Source organism: Pinus tabuliformis, chromosome 2_2, assembly GCF_031772625.1.
Source record: "Pinus tabuliformis cultivar Carrire ecotype Pingquan chromosome 2_2, CPIR1, whole genome shotgun sequence".
NCBI lineage: Eukaryota > Viridiplantae > Streptophyta > Pinopsida > Pinales > Pinaceae > Pinus > Pinus tabuliformis.
The window spans coordinates 1,110,365,454-1,110,388,453 of record NC_142300.1 but is presented as its reverse complement, the minus strand read 5'-3'; positions in this window follow the sequence as shown (position 1 = coordinate 1,110,388,453).

Here is a 23,000-nt window from a genome sequence, read left to right as displayed (position 1 = left end):
CATTTATTGATCAAATTATTGATGAGTGTGCGGGTAATGAGATTTTCTCCTTCATGGATGGTTTTTCCGGTTATAATCAGATCTCTATCCGTCCTAAAGATCAGCATAATGCAACTTTTATATGTCCTTAGGGTACCTTTGCATACAGAAATATGCCTTTTGGTCTTAAAAATGTTGGAGCTACCTTCCAGCGGGCCATGTCATACGCTTTCCATGACATTAAACATATCATCGAAGCATACTTGGATGATTTAGCTGCTCATTCTTGAAAGAGAACCAATCATCCTAGTCACCTTCGATTGGTTTTTGAGTGATGTTGATTTTACAAGATCCAGTTGAATCCCAATAAGTGCGTTTTCACGGTTACATCTGGTCAGTTATTAGGGTTCATTGTGCCAACTGAAGGGATTCGAATTGATCCCTTCAAGGTAGAGGCAATAATTCAGTTGCCTCCCCATCCGCTATTCGACAACTTCAAAGTCTTCAAGGGAAGGCTAATTTCTTAAGAAGCTTTATAGCGAATTATGCCGAGATCACTAAAGGGTTTATGCGGTTGCTACGGAAAGGAGTTCCATATGTATGGGACAACTTTGCGCAACGGTAGTTCGATGCTTTGAAAAATGCATTAATCTCTACCCCACTTTTGAGTCCACCGGATTATGGTAGGGATTTTCTTTTATACCTCACTGCTGCAGAATCAACCATAGGTATGGTTCTCATTCAGGAAGACGATGCTCTCATGGAGCATGTGATTTATTATTTGAGCCGAGGCTTGATAGGTCCTGGACTTCGCTATTCTCCTGTTGAGAAGTTGGCTTTGGCAGCTGTCCATGATGTCCAGCGGCTCTGCCATTGTATCTTGCTACGCAAAACTTTTGTCTTAGTGGCGATCATTCTGTTCCAATTTGTCCTCAGTAGGCGAGTGATTGGGGGCAAATATAATCGATGGATAGTCATTTTACAAGAATTCGATCTCAAGTTCTTGTCCGCCAAGTCTAAGAAATCTATGGTTTTTGCAGAGTTAATTTCCGAGCTGCCTTGTGGAGAGGATATTGTTTATGAGGAAAGTTTTCCCAACGAACATCTATTCCTCATCTCTTCACTCGACCCTTGGTATGGAGATATCATTTTCTATCTCCAGACTTCGAAGTTTCCCTCTACTTTCTCTAAGGATGAACGTCGAAAATTATGTCACCTGGCTAAGAACTATGTCATCATTAGTGATACATTATATCATCGAGGGGTTGATTCAATCCTTCGGCATTGTTTAACCTTAGAGGAAGCAGAGTCAGTGCTCAATGATTGCCACAGTGGAGCTTGTGGTGGTCATCTTTTAGGGCTTGCTACAGCCCAGCGTATCTTGCGTGCCAGCTATTTTTGGCCTTCGCTCTTCAAAGACTATGTTGAAGCGGTCAAACGTTGTCACCTGTGTCAAGTTTATACTTGGAAGATGCACGCACATCCAGCTCCTCTTTTCCCCATTGTCATTGTCAGTCCTTTTACTAAGTGGGGTATTGATTTTACAACTTGTAATCTGCCTTCAGCAGCGAATCACAAGTACATTATCGTGGCCGTAGACTACTTCACGAAGTGGGCTGAGGCCATGCCCACTTATAAAAATGATAGTGAAATAGCGACATTGTTCCTTTTTAATCAGATTATCTCAAGGTTCGGTATCCCAAGAGAGATTGTCACTGACCATGGCAATCATTTCCAGAACCAACTAAAGTCTGAATTGGCTCTTAAATTGGGTTTTTGACAGGAGCACTCGTCTCCATATTATCCTCAGGCCAATGGACAGGTCGAGTAAGTGAACAAAACCCTTAAGACGATCCTGCAAAGGACGATCGACAAAAATCGGTCCAATTGGCATCTTATGTTGTATCCGGCTCTTTGGGCATACTGAACCTCCGTAAAGACTGCTACAGGTTTTACACCTTTTCAGTTAGTTTATGGGATGGAATCTATCTTCCTTGTTGAATGTGAAATTCCATCTCTTAAGTTAGCTATTGAGCTCCTTCCAGAGACCTCTAGTCTCGAAGAGTGCCTCCTTCATTTGGAACATCTCGATGAGCAGCGTCAAGATGCCGCCACAATCAATGAGGTTCATAAGAAACAGGTTAAAACTCAGTACGATAAAGCTATCCGTCCTCGAGTCTTTTCTGCAGGCAAACTTGTCATGGTCTATGACCGAGATAAGGACACCTTGGGGCAGGCAAGTTCAAGTCTATGTGGTACGGTCCCTTTATAATTAAACGAGTTTTAGAAAAATGGGCATATGATTTAGTCGATTTTGAAGGAAACAAGTTAGCAGAGCCCCGAAAGAGGCTCTATCTTAAGAAGTACTTTGCTTAAGTAGCAGCTAGGCAATGGCTTCTTTATACATTTTGTATTTTTGTACATGTCTCATCGGGAGTTTTTTTATATCAACACTTTTTGGTCTACTGTGGCAGGTGTTGATGGATGACTTGGTCTATTTTGGATTCGCCGATGGTGCTAGTCGACACACTCGGAACCTCGCTTCCGTAGCTTGGGTAATCTACTATCCAACTGGTCAGTTGATGGTGTCAAGGGGAGTATGCATTGGTCCTGCTTCAAATAATATGGCTAAGTATACTGTCGTCATTAATTTACTATCCGAAGCAATTTCTTATGGAATCGATTCGTTGGTAGTCTATCTTGATTCACAACTGATAGTGTCACAATTGAATAACATTTATCGGGTAAGGGATCCATGTTTATATCACCAGTATTTAAGGGTGAGGTTGTTGCAAAGATCATTTAGTTACATTAATTATTTGCACATTACAAGATCTCATAATTGGTTAGCTGATTCTATCGCTATTCAAGCATTATACTAGCACATCATTCATTCATCACAATAAAATCAAGCATCAAAAAGTCGAAACTGTATATATATATATATATCATAAAATATCTCGAGTGTACATAAGTGTGTCCAGTACATCAAATGCCCATAATCATGTCCAGTACATCTAAGACACTCAAATGCCCATAATCATGTCCAGTACATCTAATGCCCTGGCTCAGGATGAGCGGCTAAGTATGCGACTATTGCTTTGGCCACATGCCTAAGAGTGCGAACCCAGTCTCGTGGCATGCCAACCACATGACACTGCATGTCTATAGGGAGATCCTCTACAACCTCCATCGGTACTCAGTGAGTTAGTATCACCAAGTGCCGCTGAACTGTGTGTACGAATCGCTCTATTTCGGCAGCTGCCTCTTCGACACCTCAGCTGCAATGTCCATGCCGTTGGAACCCATATTGTCGTACTGGCCCAATATCTGGAACACGACCATCATATTAGTCATTTGAATCCTATCAAAAATATTTTTCAAAGTTCATTTTTATATTTGAAAAATCATAAAAAAATCATAAAATCAAAAACATTTGTTACCTATATTGCCCCATGCCGCAGCTGGTGGTAAGGCTAGATTAAGATCTCCTCAGAAGTCCAGGCTGGCATAAGGGTAATCATCCACTGCGATGATCTGCTGCTCCCACCAAGAGAAGAAGTCATCATCAAAAGCAGTCTGTGGAACGTCCCCACCTCCTAGTTGTTTCATCAGGTCAGCCCACCTGCCCATCCGTGGATCTCGTGGGGTGCTGATCGAAACTGATACTCTAGGACGGAGTACTGGGACCCTCTCAAAGAAGAAAGAGCACAAAATAGTTCCATACCCGAAGTTTTTGGTCTGCCCCTTTTTATAGATGTAAGTTGGCGAGAAGAGGAGTGCACCAATCAAATACTGTGGTGAGACAGTCTATCGCCAAGCTCATGGCCAGCCGTGAAGCCTGGTGTAAGGAAGTTGATCCATTCACTTTGGGTATAGTGAACAAGATGATCCTCAATGATAAGCTCTCCACGTGCTTGATTGGAATTTGACTTCCAATCTTTTCTGGATGACTCGGGCAATATATATGCATGTAGTCCTCGATAGAGAGACTACCTCGTGATTTTCCGTGGAATTTACTACCTCTCCCCTCCGGGAAAGGCCTGTGATGAAATAAATATCCTCAACCTCTATCTTGAGTGGCATTTGATCAATCATGAATGAGTCATCATCGATGCTCCAATAGTGAATAAGAATTTCGAGCAAGCGAGTGTTTGCTTTCATGTTCGGCATTTTGAAGAACTTTAGCAAACCGCATCCTCTTAAGGCATCCAAGGCCTTAGGATCGTTCATAACCTCATCATCCACTAAGGCATGCTCTCTTTCCCTCCAAGTGACTGACATCCTGAAGAAAAAACAAGTTTGGACCATTAGATTTTTGTTTTGAAGTTTTCACGGCGTATACGCGGGTCCATTTCATACACAGTCACGTTTAGGGCCTTGCGTATACGCGGGTTGCACATAGCCAACCCGCTTATACGTCGCAACAAATTTTTTGACAATAATTCAACAGTGAAACTTGAATTAAAAATTTTAAAACCAATCACAAATGAATGCAAGATGAGTTTAAGGGTTACCTGGTGGTTTTGGGAAGATTTGAACAGTCGAATTTGGCGAATGGCAAAGCTTGCTCCTTTTTCTTCACTCCTTGTGCTCTCAACTCAAATGGTGATAATGGTGAGTCAAAAAATTATTTTATAAGCTTTGAAAATGTCAAATTTTTTCAAAACTTGATTTTGTTTTCTCTCATGTAACTTTTAACTTGGGAGCTTGGAATGTCGAGAATGGTTTGATTTTCAGGAAATTTTGGATGCTTTTTCAACAGTTAAGAGACGGCTCCATGACTGCTGACCCGTCATGGCAGGTATCATTTCTCACAGGCATATAGGTTAGGGAAGCCATTTTTCCGTTGCATTAGGCAGACTAGCCTCCATTTGTCGATACACTTGCCATAGGGTCGATCCCATCGTGTTATGTTCGTAAACCATATTCACTCGCCGATTTTTAAATCATGACATGATGGTAGAGCCATCCTTTTCATGGGCATCGTAGTTAGCACCTCACTGACAATTGTTGCCCATGTTGCTTCGATTTGAGTAGGCTCGGTAGTCCTCTGTAGTCCCGCCATGACTTATGCGATGAAGACTCATTCCTCTTTGCTTCTTTGCTTCGTTCTGGCTTTATACCCTAGAGGCTCCTTTGTGTTGAGTTGTACTACTGCATTGCATTTTGACCATTTTCACCTTTTGGCCTTGAGCCAACTTCACTTGGACTCGTCTTTAAGCCAACTTTTGACCATGATGTCTACAAAATCAAACTTGCATCCCCTTGACTTCTGCAACTTGACACACCCCGATCCGTGGAAGGAACACATCTTTGAGTGTCTTTGACCAGTTTTCGCCTCCCTGCATTGAGCATAGGATTGTTCCAATCCCAGGAACTAGATCATTTGTTTCATCGACACTCGTTCTTTCCACTATACCATAACATTCTTTTATTCTTTTTCCAGCTTAAAGAAAAAGACAAGAAATTATATATTCCAAAAAAGAGCGGGAATGGGACAATATTTCCACTTATTGTTGGCAGCTAGAGTCAGTCGTGTCGCTCTTGAACAAAGCACTCAAAACAAAGTCTCCTCCGTTTGGGCGGGCTTTAGTTTGACTTAGGTACACCTTAACCTTGTTATTGAGTCATTTCTCCCTCAATCGGTTATCCCTTCCAATCATATGGAGGGTTCGTTCGTGCCTCCTACATGACGAACTTATACAGAGTCATCATATGCTGCCACATAGTCACATTGAGTCGTGCTTTTGTTTAAGGGAAGTTAGCCTGAGTCGGCCTCTTTCCAGTGTCTCTTGACTCATTTTTCAATCGGCCATCCCTCGTTGTCAATGTCTTGTCTATCATCACATCAGTTATATTGGTCCTTTACTTATGCCGGTTTGAAAAGGTCTCCATTGACTTCTTGCTGGCGGGTCTTGTCCTTATCGACGACGACATCTTGTTCTGAGGACAGGCCTAGAGCCGCACCGTGGCCCTATTTTCATTATTGATAGGTCACCTTGTGCTCGGCATCAATAAATATCATGGGCCTTTGACTGAGTGGTTTCCCCTATGTTCGATATCAGCTTACACTATCACACATTGGGATTCGTGCAGTACCTTGGTTTCCATTTGACCCTATTGGTGGATACCTCGCCTCTGTGTTAGCTTTCATTATTGGTTGGTTCAGAGGGTTTCTGTCGTGCGCTAACCACATCTTATGTACGCCAGAAACGTGCTTTGGTTGGGTTACTACATCTTTTTCGTCCAATTCCTTCCACATTATTGGCCTACGGGTTACACTAGCGCTAGATTGATGAAGGATGCCTTAACGCCTTCCTTCTAGCAAATCTTTCCCTATCGACTACGACTCATTGCTCTGGGGAAAAGATCTAGAGTCCATTTAGCAGTACCTTGGGGTTTGTAGTCATTAGTGGCAGATCCTTCGCTATCAACAGTGGGAAACCATCATTGTCTCCTCATTGATAGATTCTTATAGGTGTTCGACTCCAACTCATCTATTCACACTTGTTAGATTGTATTGGGTACCTTCATGCTCATTATCATTATTGGTGAGTAGTCTCTCATTTGTTAATGGTATACATCAATGACCAATAATCAAACGATTTCTCACATGGTCGACTTCAGATCATTTATTCCCATGGTGTAGAAATGTACCACGGCGGTCGGTGACGACCTCAAGTTGCATAAGCATTCATTGGTTCACTTAAAAATTGCTCTTGTTGCTGCTAGTTGATACCACTCCACCTTATATGTTGCAGTCATTCATGGCGACATTCTATATGCTGGCACCTGAGTTTGCAGTGTAGTACCATCTTACTCCATCATGTTCATTTGGTACTTTTGGGATCAGTCTTTGATATCAATGATCAGCTTCATCCTTCAACATCATTGACATTCTTATATGTGATATTCAGACATGTACTTGTTTGATCGTGATCAGATGATCCATTATGTATTTTCCAGTCTTCTATACTTGTATACTTAGTGGATCTGCTTGTACTTGATATGCAGACATGCTTTACTTTCTCTGAGCATGGGTATGCCCGCCTCAGATAGTGTTTCTTTCTGATCTCCTTTTGTAGCTTGGAAGGCTGAACTCTGGTGAATTCCTTCTCAGCTTTTGACAGGTTTCCTTTCCATGCACTTACTTAATACATTTTGGCCATCATGTACCCCTTCTGACCTCATATATTAAGGGGCATCTGTTATAGCTCCAAATCTCACTCTTGATATTTGTGATGCTGCACTCATGGCCTAGGGCAACCCCTCCTTCCAGCCATGGTCCAAATACTTAAAAACCAATGTTTTACTCCCTATACGCGACATTTCCCTGAGCTAAACACGTGTGTACGCGGGTCTGTGTATACCCAACCCGCGTATATGTCTTAAAACACTTAAAAAAATTAAATCTCCTTAATTTCAGGCAGAGATCACGGGTTTTACCTATTGATTACCTATTAGTGCCCGTGGCCCAACTGTTCCCAACGAATTCCCAACTAAAAAACTACTTTGGGAGAAGTATAAAAAGGCTTCAATGGGAAGGCCTAAGGGAGGAGAGAATAGAGAGAAAAATCACTCTGCTAAGATTATCCCTGATCAGGTCTGAATATCCTTGTGCTTCCAACACTTCCCCCATTACAAGAAACCCTTGTTTCCTTGAGTTATGATGTCTTTCCATTAGTTGAGATATCCTTGAGTTAGTCATAGAAGGAGCTTGTTGAAGACTTGGGATTGGACGAATCCGAAGGACGGTTCCGCTTGGAGCCTGCGAGAGGAAGATTCAGGTGATATTATTCCTTGTTTTTACTTTAGTTATCTGCAACAAAGAAACATTTGTCTTGTTCTCGAAATCAATCTTCTTCATGTTTGTGGTGTTGTCATTATGGTTTGCATATGAATAGTTGTTTCAATTGTATAACTAACTATCTTTCAATATGCTATGAAGTTGATTTCTATATGATGCTTGGTCCATATACTGTTATGCTTCCTTGAATTGATTTTTTTGCAGGTTGAAGGATCGAAAGGAACTCCAAGAGGGTTTGGACCCTCGCTGGATCTACCCAAATGAAGGACCCCCAGGTGCACCTCTCTTTGCGTAGTTTGCTTATATTAGTATCATGGCTATATGGAATGCTTGTTTTTCATTGTAGATAACCCACGCTTTGCTAGGGTATTGACCCAAGATCCTAGGGGACTTTGTCCCTCTACACTTTAATGCCATAGCATGGTCTTTTCTCCAGAGACCACTAGATTTTTTGCTCCACTTTCAAGAACCACAGAACTGTTGCACCCATAATAGTGCTACCTTGAAGCTTGTATAGAGTTCTAATCTCAACTCCCTGCACCAATACTAGTGCTCCTCGAACCATCTTGCGGGAATCTATCTCGAACACTATTTTTACACTTGCATCATCCATCTTGCTTACAAAAATCACCCCCATCATATTTCTCATACTCGCAAAACCACTCTTTATGGGGAGTGAAGTGGAAGGATGCACTTGAGTCAATCAACCATGCCTCGTGATCTACATGTGTACTTGAAGAAGAAGCCAAGTACACATCCCCACCTTCATCTGAGGTGGTTTTCACCTATGCAGAAGGAGCATCATCATATCCCTTTCCTTTCTCAGGAGCTTTAGATTTACAGTCTCTTTTGAAGTGCCTTTCCTTTCCACATTTCTAGCACACCTTTATAGGTTTTCCTGGAGATTTAGATCTCCCTCTAGATTTATATCTCCCACTTGAGGACTTAGTTTTGTTTCTACTCTGGGACCGTCCTCGTACAGATAAGGCATCACCATTCTGGCCCTCCATATTTTTCCGTCTCATCTCCTCCAACAGTAAGGACGAGATTATTTCATCAAACTGCAAGGCAGTTGCATTGTTACCTATTGCAACAACTAGACTATCCCATGAATCTGGTAGAGAACACAACAAACTGATGTACTTATCTTCATCTGAAATTTTAATATCAACATATAATAACTGGCTTACCACAGTATTAAATGCTTTCATATGCTCTGTCATCGAGTCTCTATCTTTCGTCCTCAAGTTATACAACTTTTTTCGTAGGAACATTTTATTCACGAGAGACTTAGATTGGTACAAAATCCCTAACTTGTCCCACAAAGTCTTCACCGAATCTTCCCCTTATACATTCAACAATACTGAATTTGAGACACACAATCGTATTGTGCTCTTTACCCCTCCAATCCAACTTCACCTATTCTTCAACTGACATTGTTGTTGGTTTAGTACCCAGATCTACCGTGATAAACCGATCTTTATCCACCAACAGGTCCTCCATCTTGAGTTTTCCACAACTCAAAACTTTGACCATTAAATTTCTCAAGCTCTATATTTCCACTGCTCACCATATTCTTTCGCCACAAGAATCGATCCCGCAGATCTCCCACTAAACAGGTTCTACCACAGGCTCAAGAAAAAACCCCCTCAACAGCAAAAGTGTCCCCTTGAAGCCAAAACAACTCTGATACCAATTGTAGGTTTTAACCCCGTACAAAAATTACCTACATACGAATTCTAAAAACAAAAAATAAACAATGGCGAGAGCATAAAACATAAACATATATACACAGAGATTTTCCCCTGGATCCCAAAATCAGAACTACTAGATTGATTTTTCATTATCTTCCTTTCAATGTTACAATACATATATATACATGTTGAAGCATCCATAAACCCTAATCCATTAACCCTAGATTAGAACATAACTGTAGCTCCCTTGACCGAATCTACAAAATACCATGGATAGAAAACCATCATGTCCAAAACCATGTATGAAATCCATGCACAAAACCATAGGTAGGTCTGCCCACCTAATATAGGGCCCAAAAAAAAATTTCCCAATCAGTCGCCACCCCTATGACCCCTCGGCAGCGCCCGACGCAACATACAGGGGGGCTCCCTCCCCCCTGTCACCCCCTGCCCATGGGGTAGTCGTGGAAAGAATATAACACAACCCAACATAATTGTGAAACATATCAATTATGTGTTTTTTTAGTCGGTCTTTAACATATCTACTAGTTTGCATTATAAAAGGATTCTACTGGAAATACTTAGAGGGGGGTGAACCAATATTCCTTCTAATTAGTTAATTTTTAATCTCAAGAGTATTAAATTCACATTAACATTAAATTAACATCATATCACACGAATAATAAACAACACCATTCAATAATGCACAAACATCAAGACAATAGACAATAGATTTTTTGGTGGAAACCCTTCTAGGAGAAAAACCATTGAACTCTTTTTAATATTTGTCTTCAATAATTTGATCAATAGAAAGCTCCAACTTCCAAATTTATCAGCCCCAACTAAAAGGATTCTCCAACACCCTCTTTACCATCTCAAATTGGAAGGACGCTCCAAAGCCCTAGTTATTAGTTTCCTACCTGAAGGATGCTCCAACATCATGTTTACCAGTTCCAACTAGAAGGACACTCCAACACCCTAATTTATAGGCTACAACTTGAAGGATGCTCCAACGCCCTGCTTTACTAGCTCCAGCTAAAAGGACGCTACAGCGCCCTAGCTTTATCAGCTCCCACTGAAAGGATGATCCAACGTCCTGCACATGCTCCAACCTGCCACCCTGAAGTGTTCTCAAGCTCTGGCTTGAAGGAGACTTCACTCTCCTGTCTTGCACCATGCTACTATCCTACTCAACAACTTGCCACTTGCCTTGAAGGCTCCATCCTTCAACTCACCACGATAGACCATGATTCACAATTTTTGGATTAGATCCATGTGTGCTCAATAGTAATACAAAAAAAATTGTAGTACAACGTATGCTCAAATATTAAATCTGCTTCTTCTCTAGATATCAAACCTTGGCTTCATAAACCTTTGCTCAAGTTATCAATCATTTAGTCATATAACCCCGGTTCAATAATACATCAAACATTCGGGCACATAAATGTTGACACAACCTTGATTAAAAGCATTGCAAACCCTTGCACATATCATCTGTCAATAACACTATGAAACCCAATCTCAGATTCAAGTTGTTGCTCAATAATACGTTAACTACTACAAGCACAAACCTAGCCATCAATACTTTGTTAATACCACAAGGCTTGGGCACCAATAACACTAGTATTGATCTAGGTGGATATTGTTGGCCACCTACCTATTCAGTTTCCTTAATTGTAGCACAATTTACTATTTTCAACAGTTTTTCCAGGTCCTAAACTTCTAGAGTTGTTTTGAGGCCCTGAACGACGTTTTTGGGGAAAATAGCCAAACCTATGGCCTCCAACACATATTTGTGGTCAAAAGTTGTAGTCCTTAGATAGATATTTCTAATGAGGTATCGCACACATCAAACGAATATCGTATGCCAAAGTTATGACCTCGAGAAGTTGGTGTACCAATTAATCTAAACGAGGCCCACAAAATTTTGGTGCTTCATCTCCTAAGGTTAGGTTTTTGGATGTTTATGGTTTTCCCTTGTTTCTCAATAATAAAATGGCTTTTGAGCCTCATAATAACACAATTCAGAGGCATTTAGTTGACACATCTCTTATCAAATATAAGCTACCATTGCCTGAGCTAGTTTATTTCCATTCTGCATGCAAACAATTCTCAGTATTTTGTTATTAATGAATTGAAGTTTAGTTTTAGCTATAGCCCTGCTTTTTTATTTGAATTGCATTTCATTTCGTTCCTGCATAAATATGGATCAAGTATGCGTACAATGTTCTAATTCAATGAGCCTCCTCTGCTTAATACTATGAGAACACAAAACATAACGTTGTATTGACGTTGTCACTGCATTGTTTTTGGTTGCTTATTGGTACAATGTCAAAATATTCTCAACACATTAAGTTGCACATATCCATAACAATATTTTAGTGACATGGCCTCTCACATAGCTATTCAAGCATTAGTTATACATCATAGGGCTCATGTTAATACAACGAATCAACATCTCAACACAACATGGGTGAACTATCATTAAAATCAACAATAACACAACAACACATATGCTCTGTTGTCCTTAGTAGCATCAACTCAAACAAAACCTAATTATGATTTCTAGGTGATCCTGAACAATATATGGTCGTTATGGTCTACTTTCATTGTTACTAATCAAATTTCATGCACTGGGTATATTGTACATAGTTGTTGATGTGTAGGGTCTCATTCAAATCCAGACACATTCTTTAACTCACTGTTGTACATGAAGTTTCTTTCCTGGACTCTAAGATATCGAGGTCAAAACCAATGATGCCACAAATACACAAGAAGAGACCTTTATAACTTTTGTCACTTCCCTCATAGTATCTCTAACTCTGTTTCCAAAGTCAACACATCAAATTGTGGAGCATGAATACTTATTATGTTGACTGGTCCCTCTTGCGGACAAAAGCGATCTCCCTAGACTTCAACGAACCCTAGTAACAAATAAACAAGAGCTGCTACATTTCTCTAGATGCTAATTGATTGAAAGCAAATATAATGATAGAGGCCTCTTACAGATTTAACAAAATGATTGACGAAGTCCCTCAAATATTTCAACCATTCGCTCCTCAATGCTCTAGATGTCCTCTCATCACTCTCGACAACTTCTCCATAATGTCCAAAAAAAAACTGCAAAGACAAAGACAAACAAGAGATCAAAGCATACAACATATAATAAAAGAGATAAATGGACTAATTAACCAATTATGTATCATAAATTGATCAATTATGTAATCAAAATCTATGTAGGTGATCAAGTAATCCTACAAATTAAATCAATGAGGATGTAACTGAGAAAGAACAATTGCTTTTATATTCATAAAACTAGAGAAAATCCTTACAACCATATAGCCTTGATGTTGCAAGTCCCTTCTACAATCTCCAACCCTCTCTCTTGCAAGAAAAGTCTTCCAACCTAATCTCAATAGCATAAACATACTTCCAACAGTCCTCTTCCAATCCTTAGACTTGTAGTAGCTTTATAGGCTATGAATGGGAAGTTTCGGATCCATCCTCCAAGGGATGAGATCCACTATTAGTGGGATATAGGTTCCACAAAGGAATGGGAGTTACTCCATGATGATAGGGATCAGTACTGAATAGGCACCCATTCAAAGCTGGTTGGTTGGGATAGATGCTACCAACAATGCTTCTAGACTTTACGTTTTGTTTTTACATACTATAAATCATGTTCGCAGGTCACAGTGTAAGACAATGCGTACTTATGCGCAACTATTAATGATCTTCTTTGCGTATGTGCAGAAAACAACTAGGGAACTATGCAGGTAGCCAATCTAGGTTTTGTACAATGGGATCTAGGAATTCCACTTTATTTGGGATGATTTAGATTCAAAATTTGCAGGGAATGCTCCGGGACACATTTGTGGATAACGAGAGATCCAAACTGATGGTCATTTTCCTATTGCGACAAAATGACATGTAACAAATTTCCCCCTAAAGCGCAAAGTCAGAAGAAATATTTTGATGCCTGAAGTTCTTTAGCATGCGAAGGTTTGGGTTAGAGACTGTAGTCGGAGACTTGAAACAATCAAACAAATGTTACAGTTCCATATATAATATTATCGCTTAGGTAGGCATTCACATACTCAGAACATAAATGTCTAAAAACACAGTACGGAAATACATCTAAAGATCCATGTCAATAGACGACATAGTATGGACGCAGCCATCAATGGATCTATGTTTACAATCATGAATATTTAATAACTCCACGCAACCTGGATGGATGAAACTAGATTCGGGGTCTTGATCTCCATATCTCGATCCATAGTATGAATCTAGCCATGAGAGTGAATGTCTTGAAGTCGAACATGGTAGACACCACTTAATTATCAGTTGATGATGTGAACCGTAAACAAGTGCGAGATAAACCACCAATAATGACAAAGGCTATCAAGGTACTTCCAGTACAATCTATGAAGTGCATATATATGTGTTTATGTCAAACACTCGTAGAATCATTCGATCGAAGGTCAATGATGAGAACCTGTCATCGAATGCAAGAAACCTGCCATTAAGGCATGAAGGCCTCAAGGTACTGAAGGTTTCTAGATCAACTTCCTAGATAATGAGCTGAAGTCAATAGGAAGTGATCTGTCGCAGGAGGGCCTACGACATGAAACTCATGTCCAGGTTTGAATAACAACAGCTTAGAGTAATCCAAGACTGATTCAGGGATGGTCGATGCAACTAAAAGCTAACACTAACAAATTAATTTGACTAAGGTTGAACTTCTCTTGAATATATCACAGACACGACATAATGACTTGGCAACATTTGACTCAAAAAATAAAACCCAAACCAACTGAAAATTTTCAAATGAGGTATGTTCAACTAAGTAGCAAATGGATTTCCCAACCCGGACACGAAAAGTGACGAAGTGTCACGTTCAAGAGTCACATACTGCCTTTTATAAATACAAAACAAAGATTATTTCTCTCTTTTCCCCCACCATTAGTGGCAAGCACGTCTTTATTTTCTACAACCTAGAGGAGGATAGCATATGCTTGTCTTGTAAGTTCATCCTTCAGACGAGTCCTCTGAAGTATTTTTAATAACCCAACTAAGGAGAAGTTCGGTCTCGCCATGCTTAATGAGTCCTGTACTATTTAGATTTTACGAGTCCAGTAAAGGAGTAACTCGGTGTCATTTTCATGTTTAAAGTGTTTGAAAAGACACAAAAAGAAAACCCATTCATCTCTTTCAACATGATTTTAAACGAGCTCGGAGAAAGTAAAGCTTGAAGTTTTTCAGTTTTAGGGAGTCAGGAGAAAAACATAAGTAAACTCTGCAGTATTCTTTTTCATAAATTTAGTCCCTCAAGCCTGAAAAAGGATAAAATAAAGTAGGAGATAACTATATTGACCATGATTAGTCAAGGTATACCTTTTTCGTAAATAATCTGGTTCAGTCCGTAAAATGGGTAAACTTATACTCAATAGACAATTGTTCATTTACTTTTACAAATTTGAAAAATCAAGTACTCAGTGATCTTTTCGTTTTTAAGGAGTCTGAAAAGGGCGTAAAGAGAACTCCATGGTTTCGTTTTTTCGTAAGTTTTAACAAGTTCGAAAAAGTGATAAAAAAAAGTACTCAATACCAAAATTATATTTCCGTAAGTAACCTATAACCTGCACACTTAAACTCGAAACAATTATCTCTACTCAAAAAATAACGTGAAAACATTTTAAAATTGGATTTTAAAAGTCAATAGGCAAAAAAAATATTTAATTAGCTCTAAAAACTTATAAAAAGCTGAAAAAGTAAAAAGTTTTTTTTTTTTTTGGTCAAGTAAGAATGGAGTTTTCTATTAATCGAAACAAGTACTTTACATATTTTACAAGGTAAACCAAACTTCCTTGCGTTTACCAAAAAGAAAAAAGGTCCACATGACCTATCTGAAGCGGAGTTGGCTTTAAATCTTTGACACTCGAAACCATCCCCTCTATTGGGAGATATGTCTAACACAGGTAATACAAAAACCCAACCTGCAACCCACCAGGTCAGATTTCAAAATTATTACATTCTCTACCATAAAAAAACGGCATGTCCGTAATCCCGGTACAGTGCCCTCCCACTGCGCTCACCAAACCCCGATCACCGATCGGCCTGACATCCTCCATCCAGCTAAATAAATGATCAACGGCTAACGTTGAATCGTAAATTCGCATCCGACCTTCCACTTGCACAACCGACCCTCCACTGTTGATATACTCTTCGTGGATCCAACGGTCCACGCAGATTTTGGGTGGACAAGTAGCTCAAGGAATACTTGCCCGAAAAGCGGTATCCTCTTTTCTCCTCACTGTTACGTGTCGCTTGAAGAGTGGAATGGGAGGCCTTCCTCTCAATACCAATTACCACTTAGACCCCATTCGAAATACCACTTGTGGTACGAGAAACCACTTCCTCGCGAATTAACTTACGCGCTCTTTCACCAAGCAATGACCATCGATCCAACCCATCGGATGCTTCTCGGCCCTTCCTCCCTACGTCGTTGATCTTTTGCTTTTTGATGGATTTACTCTTAAACCCCAGTTTCTCTGATTTTTGTTGAATCAATGTGTCGCCATTAACCCATACAATGATCAATGAAACGATAATCCTGCAACACTTCCAGAATCGGTCCTCACACCATTGTATATTTGGTCTTCCTCTGCTAATCTCAACCTTTCCCATTGCTCCATATCTTTGGCAGCCTGACAAAGACAGTCCTCTAACAGTTTGCTCGGGGATAACAACTCCCAGACGTGCTGGGTGTCCCTCTCCTTATTAATCACTCCTTCGTTTGCCAAACGATCTGCTACCATGTTAGCTTTTCTTTTCACATGGACAAAGCTTACAGTTTTTAAGGTTTGCAGGTGGGAGTGTATACGGTGAAAGACTTGCGAGAGCTTCCAGTGTTTCGACACTTTATCCGGTGATGTACCATTGCATATTTTCTTGGCCGCTCTAATAATCAATTCTGAATCTACTTCAATGATGACATTGTGTGAATCTGAATCCACCAATATTTCTAAGCATTGTTCTGGGGCCATGAGTTTTTCCATGTTATTAGTAGCCTTTCCTAAGTGGCCATGAAAGATCTTCTTTATTTGCCCCTCTTCATCTCTTATAACACCTCCAAAACCAGCTAACCCTGGGTTTCCCTTAGATGCTCCATCTATATTGACCTTTAAGAAACCATATGGAGGAGGCTTCCAAATGTTTATATTTGAGTTTATTTGACTCACTCCCTTGATAATGCCTTGAGGGGTTATGGACTAGAGACCAAAATGTAGTAAAATACTCGCATCTCGGGGCAGAGGGTCCTTAGGAAGTGTCCTCAACAAGCTACTAACTGTATCTTTGAGCTGCCTTAAAATTTGGTCAATTATGTGTTGGGGCTTGCTTGCTTTGTTCTTGAAGATCTGACTATTGCGCTCTTTCCAGACATTCCAAATGACAAAGCCTAGAACCAGGGTCCAGGATTTATTAATAATTTCATTCCCTGAGAAGTTTTTCCTCCAATTCTTCAAAGTGTTGGAGATGTTGAGTCTGTCCCTATCAGTGTGCCTAAAGATTGAGGCCACCCATTCCCACACGATGGAGGTGAAAGGGTAGAGGTTGAGAAGGTGATCCATCGTCTCCTCTTGTGAACCACAAAGGTAACATTTGGATGGTCCAATGAAGCCTTTTTTCATAAGATTCTCCCAAGTTAAGATTTTCCTTTGATGAACTAGCCAAATAAATAACTTTATTTTCATCCAGTGGGGGCTTTGCCAAAGATTCTTCCAAACTTGATCAAGATTTAGATAGTTAAATCCTGTTACTACCTGTTTAGCTTCTTTGAGGTTAAAGTTTCCTTCAGTGTTCTTTCCCCATCTTAGTTGGTCAGGCAAGGATGATACCAGAATCCTCCTATGCTCTAGATCCTAGGTAAGAGAGTCTGCTTGGGCCCTTAGAGGACTCTCTTCACTGTGGCCTAGATCCTTCCAAGTTCTCCATTTTCCATTGTTCCTTTCCTAGTTCCAGAAGTATTTTACCATAAGTAGACCTTTGTTGTCTGTGTCATTCTTGAGAGCTACTAATTCATCCTTATACAAATTAGGTTCCTACTGCCAGTTGTCCTCCCAAAATCATGCTAGGTTCCCAGCTCGAATTTCCCAGAAACTATGTTGTTGAACAATACTTTTATTTTCCCAAGCAAGGTTCCAATATGGGAGCCCTTAATGTGCCCTGACATTCTAATGTGATCTTTCTCCTGCCAATTCTTGGCATATTTTTGTGTCCAGAGCTTAGCCCAGGGAGTTGTCAATTCCTTGATCCATCTCCACCAGAGTTTAGCTCCCGAAACCAAGCCACCGTGACTCTTGGGTTTGTAGATCTTGTCCCAGGCTACTAAAACCCATTTCTTTTTCTCTTCTCCTTTGCCCCATAGAAATTCCCTTTGTATTTTCCTGATATGTTGCTTAACTCCTTTAGGAGCAGGAAGAATTGAGAACATAAATATAGGAATGGCCTGCAGGACAACCTCTGTGAGCACAAAGCGCCCTTCCAAGTTTAAAGACATGCTTGTCCATTTTCGGATCTTGTCCTGCATTTTATTTATAATTGGCTCCCACACTTCCTTGCTGAGAGGTTCTCTATGAGAGGTATGCCCAGATACTTGGAAGGTAGCTGGTCCCTTTGAAACCCAATAATTCTGGTGATATTTCTTTGAATACCAATGTCAGTGTTAAAGAAAAAACTTTTGATTTGTTGAGGCTTACCTCTGTGCCAGCAGCCATAGCAAAGTCATTCAAAATTTGTTTGATCGTTCTGGCTTCCCTAACTGTAGGTAAGCCCTGCAGCATTGTGTCATCCACAAATTGTTGATGTGTGTTTGCCACTCCATCCAAGGTGAGTTTGATGCCCTGGATTCTTCCTTCAGCATTAGCCATTTTAATCGCTCTACCAAGCCCTTCCATCATGAGAACAAAGAGGAAGGGTGAGAGCGGATCCCCTTGTCTGAGACCTCTGGAGGGTGTGAAGAGTCTTGAAGGAGCGCCATTAAGCAGGATGGAGAAACTAGTCGTGGTGACTAGTGCCATAACCCATCTTATCCAATTTTGGTCGAAGCCATAGGCTTTTAGAAATGCCCTTATGTAAGACTAGCTTAGCTTGTCATAAGCTTTCGCTAGGTCTAATTGAATGATCATACTAGCTTGTTTGTTGCTTTTGAGAGAGTGTACCACCTCATGAGCTTGGATGATATTAGTGAGGATTTGTCTTCCTTCCACATAGCCTATTTCCTCCTCTGAGATGAGAGCTGGTAAAAGGGGCTTAAGTCTATTGGCAATCACCTTGGAAATAATTTTATACACCACATTACATAAGGCTATGGGTCTGAAGCCATCTGGAGTCATGGTATTTTCCTTTTTTGGGATCAAAGCTATGAAGGAAGCATTAAACGCCTTCAGAACCTTTTTGGATCTTCTTGAGTCTTCCACCACCTCAGGGATATCTTGTTTGACTGTTTTCCAACATGCTTTGAAGAAGTTTGCATTGAACCCATCCAGGCCTGGAGCTTTTCCATTTTGCATTTCATTGATCACTTCACTAACCTCCTCTTCCAACACTGGCCTGTTAAGATTGTGGTTATCTTCCCTGGTAACCAGCTGAGGGATATATTGATTGAAATGGTTGATGAACTTGGATATATCCCCTAGAGGCTCCTCTGCAATACTGAAGAAATGTTGTACAAGGAGAGATTCCATTTCTATGTGAGAGATGATTTCTGTCCCTTGAGAGTCTTTGAGCTTTGTGATTCTGTTGTGTGCCCTATGATCCATTGTGGATTTATGAAAGAACTTTGTGTTTCTTTCTCCCTCTTTAATCCACTGAATCCTTGACTTCTGTCTCCAGAAAATCTCCTCTTGCAAACACCATTCTTCCCATTCTTCCTACAAAGAATTAGCTAGATTTTTCCGTTCCTCTGTAAAGCCCTCTGTGATGTTGATCTGATTGATCTCTTGGAGTTTTTGCTCAGCTTCTCTTTTGGCTTTGGAGATATCGCCAAATTCCTTTTTGTTCCAACCTTTGAGCTTGGATTTGATATGTTTAAGTTTTTGTTGGAGCAGGAACATTCTAGTGCCTTGAATGTTTAGATCCTCTCTCCACCGTTTGTCAATATTACTGGTGAATTCAGGATGAGAGAGCCAGAAATTCTCAAACCTGAAAGGTCTGTTTCTTGGTGTACCCATAAAAGTGGCTTCCAGCTGTTCAGGCCAATGATTCGAACCTCAAAAGGGAAGAATAGAAGCTGTTATGGTAGGGCCTGAGAGAAAGAGGTCCTCTGAGATAATAAATCTATCTAGTCTAGATGTGACTTGTGAAGCTCCTCCCCTTTTGTTGTTCTAGGTGAAGGTCCCATTTCTTGTTCCAATTTCCACTAACCCCATGTTCATTATGAAGTTTTGGAAGGCCATGGAGTCTCTACCTAGCTGTCTGATACCGCCTTTTTTCTCTGTAAGAGATCTTATCATATTGAAATCTCCTACAACAATCCAAGGCATATTAGGGTGTCTTGCTCTTAGTTCCTCAAGGGAGGTGAGAAGCTTGAGTTTGTCTTCTTGCTTTTGAGGTCCATAGACATTTGTGATCATGTATATCTTCTTATCACCTAAAGGTTGACAAACCAAAGAAAGATAGTTCCTAGATGCCTTAGCATCCAAGATTCCAAATTTTTGTGGATCCCACAGTGTGAGAATCCCCCCCGCTGAGTTTTTTGCTTTAACCTCTAGATACTCATACTTGATTAGCCATTTATTATGAATTTCTCTAATCTTATCCATTGAACATTTTGTCTCCTGAATAAAAACCATATCTGGTTTTTCTTCTTTTATTCTAGTACTGATATTTCTTTGTTTCCTTCTATTTCCTATGTCTCTAATATTCCAAGTTGTGAGCTTCATTAAGAAAGGTTTGTAAAGGAGTATCTAGTAAGCTCTTTCATCTTACCTAAGTTAATCAATAGTTTCCCACATTCGTTCAACAACTCCTTCTATCTTTTTCTTCCTCTTTTCCTGCCTAGGTTCTTTGGAGATTGTGCCTGTGTCTCCTCCATCATTTTGATCCCTCTATGTTCCTGGCTTTCATGATTTATTTTGACTCCAGTTCCCTTCATTTGTGATCTCCATAGGAAGAGTTGTTGAACCCTGTCATATTCCTCTTTTGGCAGGGAATCCACTCCTCTGGTCGTTCCTTGTTCCAGAAATTTCTATAGATCCAGATTTTCCCTATCTAGATTCTCCTGCAGTTCATGGTCCTTCGTTCCCGCCTCACTTGGAGTCATCTCATGGTCCCTATTTATCTCCATCATGTTTTCTATGATATCTTCCATGCTATCATCCCTTTCCTTCTCAGTGATAATGTTCTCCATTTCCTGGTTCGTTTCTTTGTTTCATTCTTCTTCTTCTAGGATCTTAAAGCTATTGTGGCTCGGTTGTTTTTCCTCATTGATCTTCTCTTGCGGTCTCTTTCCACCTTTCCCTTGCCCCTAACCTTGGTAAAACCCTCAGGATTTTTATCCATAGTGGTTTTCACATTTCTCTCGATGTTGTTTGTTGGGCAGTCTCTATATAGATGCCCATGCTCATGGCATTTGCGGCATCTAAATGGGATGTGCTCATAGTCCACCACTTGTACCCATTCTTCATCATATACTTCTAAAATTATCGCATCCGGAAGTGCTCCAGATAAGTCCATTTCCACACAGATCCGGGCGAAGGAGGTGTATTTTCCTTTCAGAGTCGCATCTGAGATCTTTAGAAAATGCCCCAGTTTGTTGCCTATTGTTTTCAGTGATTCTGGTAACCAATAATCCTCTGGTGTATTTTCCTTTAAGAGTCACATCTGAGATCTTTAGAAAATGCCCCAGTTTGTTGCCTATTGTTTTCAGTGATTCTGGTAACCAATAATCCAGAGGAAGGGAGTATAGTCTGATCCATATCGGTACCGATGAAAATGTCTCGTGTTCTGGAACAAAGTTCATTATCCATGGCCACATGTAGAGGCCTGCAACAGCGTAGAAATATGGTCCTCCTTCAAACACTCTATCTTTATCCTCTAGGCTTGTGAATACTACTGTGAAAAAGCCCTTGGATCCCAGATGAAGGTTTATTTCCCCCTTTGGCTTCCAGTGGCTCCTTATCCAGACATGCAGTGCCCTCTCCATCGGCCATATTCCCATGAATTTGCAGATGACCGCATGTTCCATCATATGATCCCTATGCGCTTGTAGCGCAGGGTCGCTCAAGATGACTCGAGGAATGGTGTTCGACTTAGGTTTGCAGACCCCAGATGTCCTTACAGAAGTAGGTTTTTGACTGCTATCCCCTTTCTCCTTTTCCTTACTAGCTTCCTGCTGCTCCCCTTCCTGTTCATGAGGTCTGTTTCCTCCCAATGTGTCTGTGTTACTTGCTCCTGTTGCCTTCTCCAGAGGCTTCTTGAAACGTTGCTTTCCCGCGTCCTTGCTTCTATCCGTAACTACTTGACTGTAGGAGGGAGCAACACTCCCCCCTGCGCGTCCCACCATGGTGCCCAACGTCAAAACCCTAACCCTAGTTCAAGTTGCAGAGCCTCCCGCCAGAGGAGCCATGGTTGTATTTAATTTTTAACTCATAGACTAGTCACTAATCTAAAAAGTAAAAAGTTTTCACCATTTGTGTGTTTGTCCTTTTGAGAGTGATAGAAGTCATTTTTTACGAGAAACTTTTGAAGCTGATTCCGGACAAACCGTTGGACGAAATCGTGAGTCGTCTTCTCTAGGTAGATTATCTTTCCGAGATCTTCATTTTCATGCCATTTATTTAGCTTTTCACCGTAGATTTAGGTTTTTTAAAGAGGGATTTCAAAATGATTTCTACCCTCGATGTGCATAAGTCGCCCTTATCGGGCCTGCACACATCGACTTATTTTATAACGCTATGTGCGCATTTTCAAAGGAAGAAACCACACACATATGCACTGTTTACCAAATTCGGTTGCGCACAGCGCTAAGGGCATGAAAAATCATATAGAAAATGCCCAATTTCTTTTCTAATTCTCTCCATGATTCATTCTAATGATATTTTATGTTTAATTGCATGCTTTTGAACTGCAAACATGGAATGGAGAGAACGTGAGCATGAAGAGAAAGATATAGCTGCTCTAAATGATCCAACAACCATACAAGCCTTGACAAATTTATGCTTGTACAAGTTTTTTACCATTCCGGGCATGAAGGCCCATTTAGACTTACTAGAATGGATGGTAGGCAAGTGGAACATTCATGAAAAATATTTCATAGTCAGAGACCATAAACTTGTCATTGATGCTAATGACATTTACTTCATGAGTGGACTTCCATGTTGTGGGGTGGAAATCAACCTGTATGGGCATAGGCGAGGTGGTGAAACCAATGCTTACTATTTGCTACAACATTGTACTCAAGGGGCGTCTCTCAAAGATGGCAGGATTAGCATCAAGGCCATAGCACAAATTCC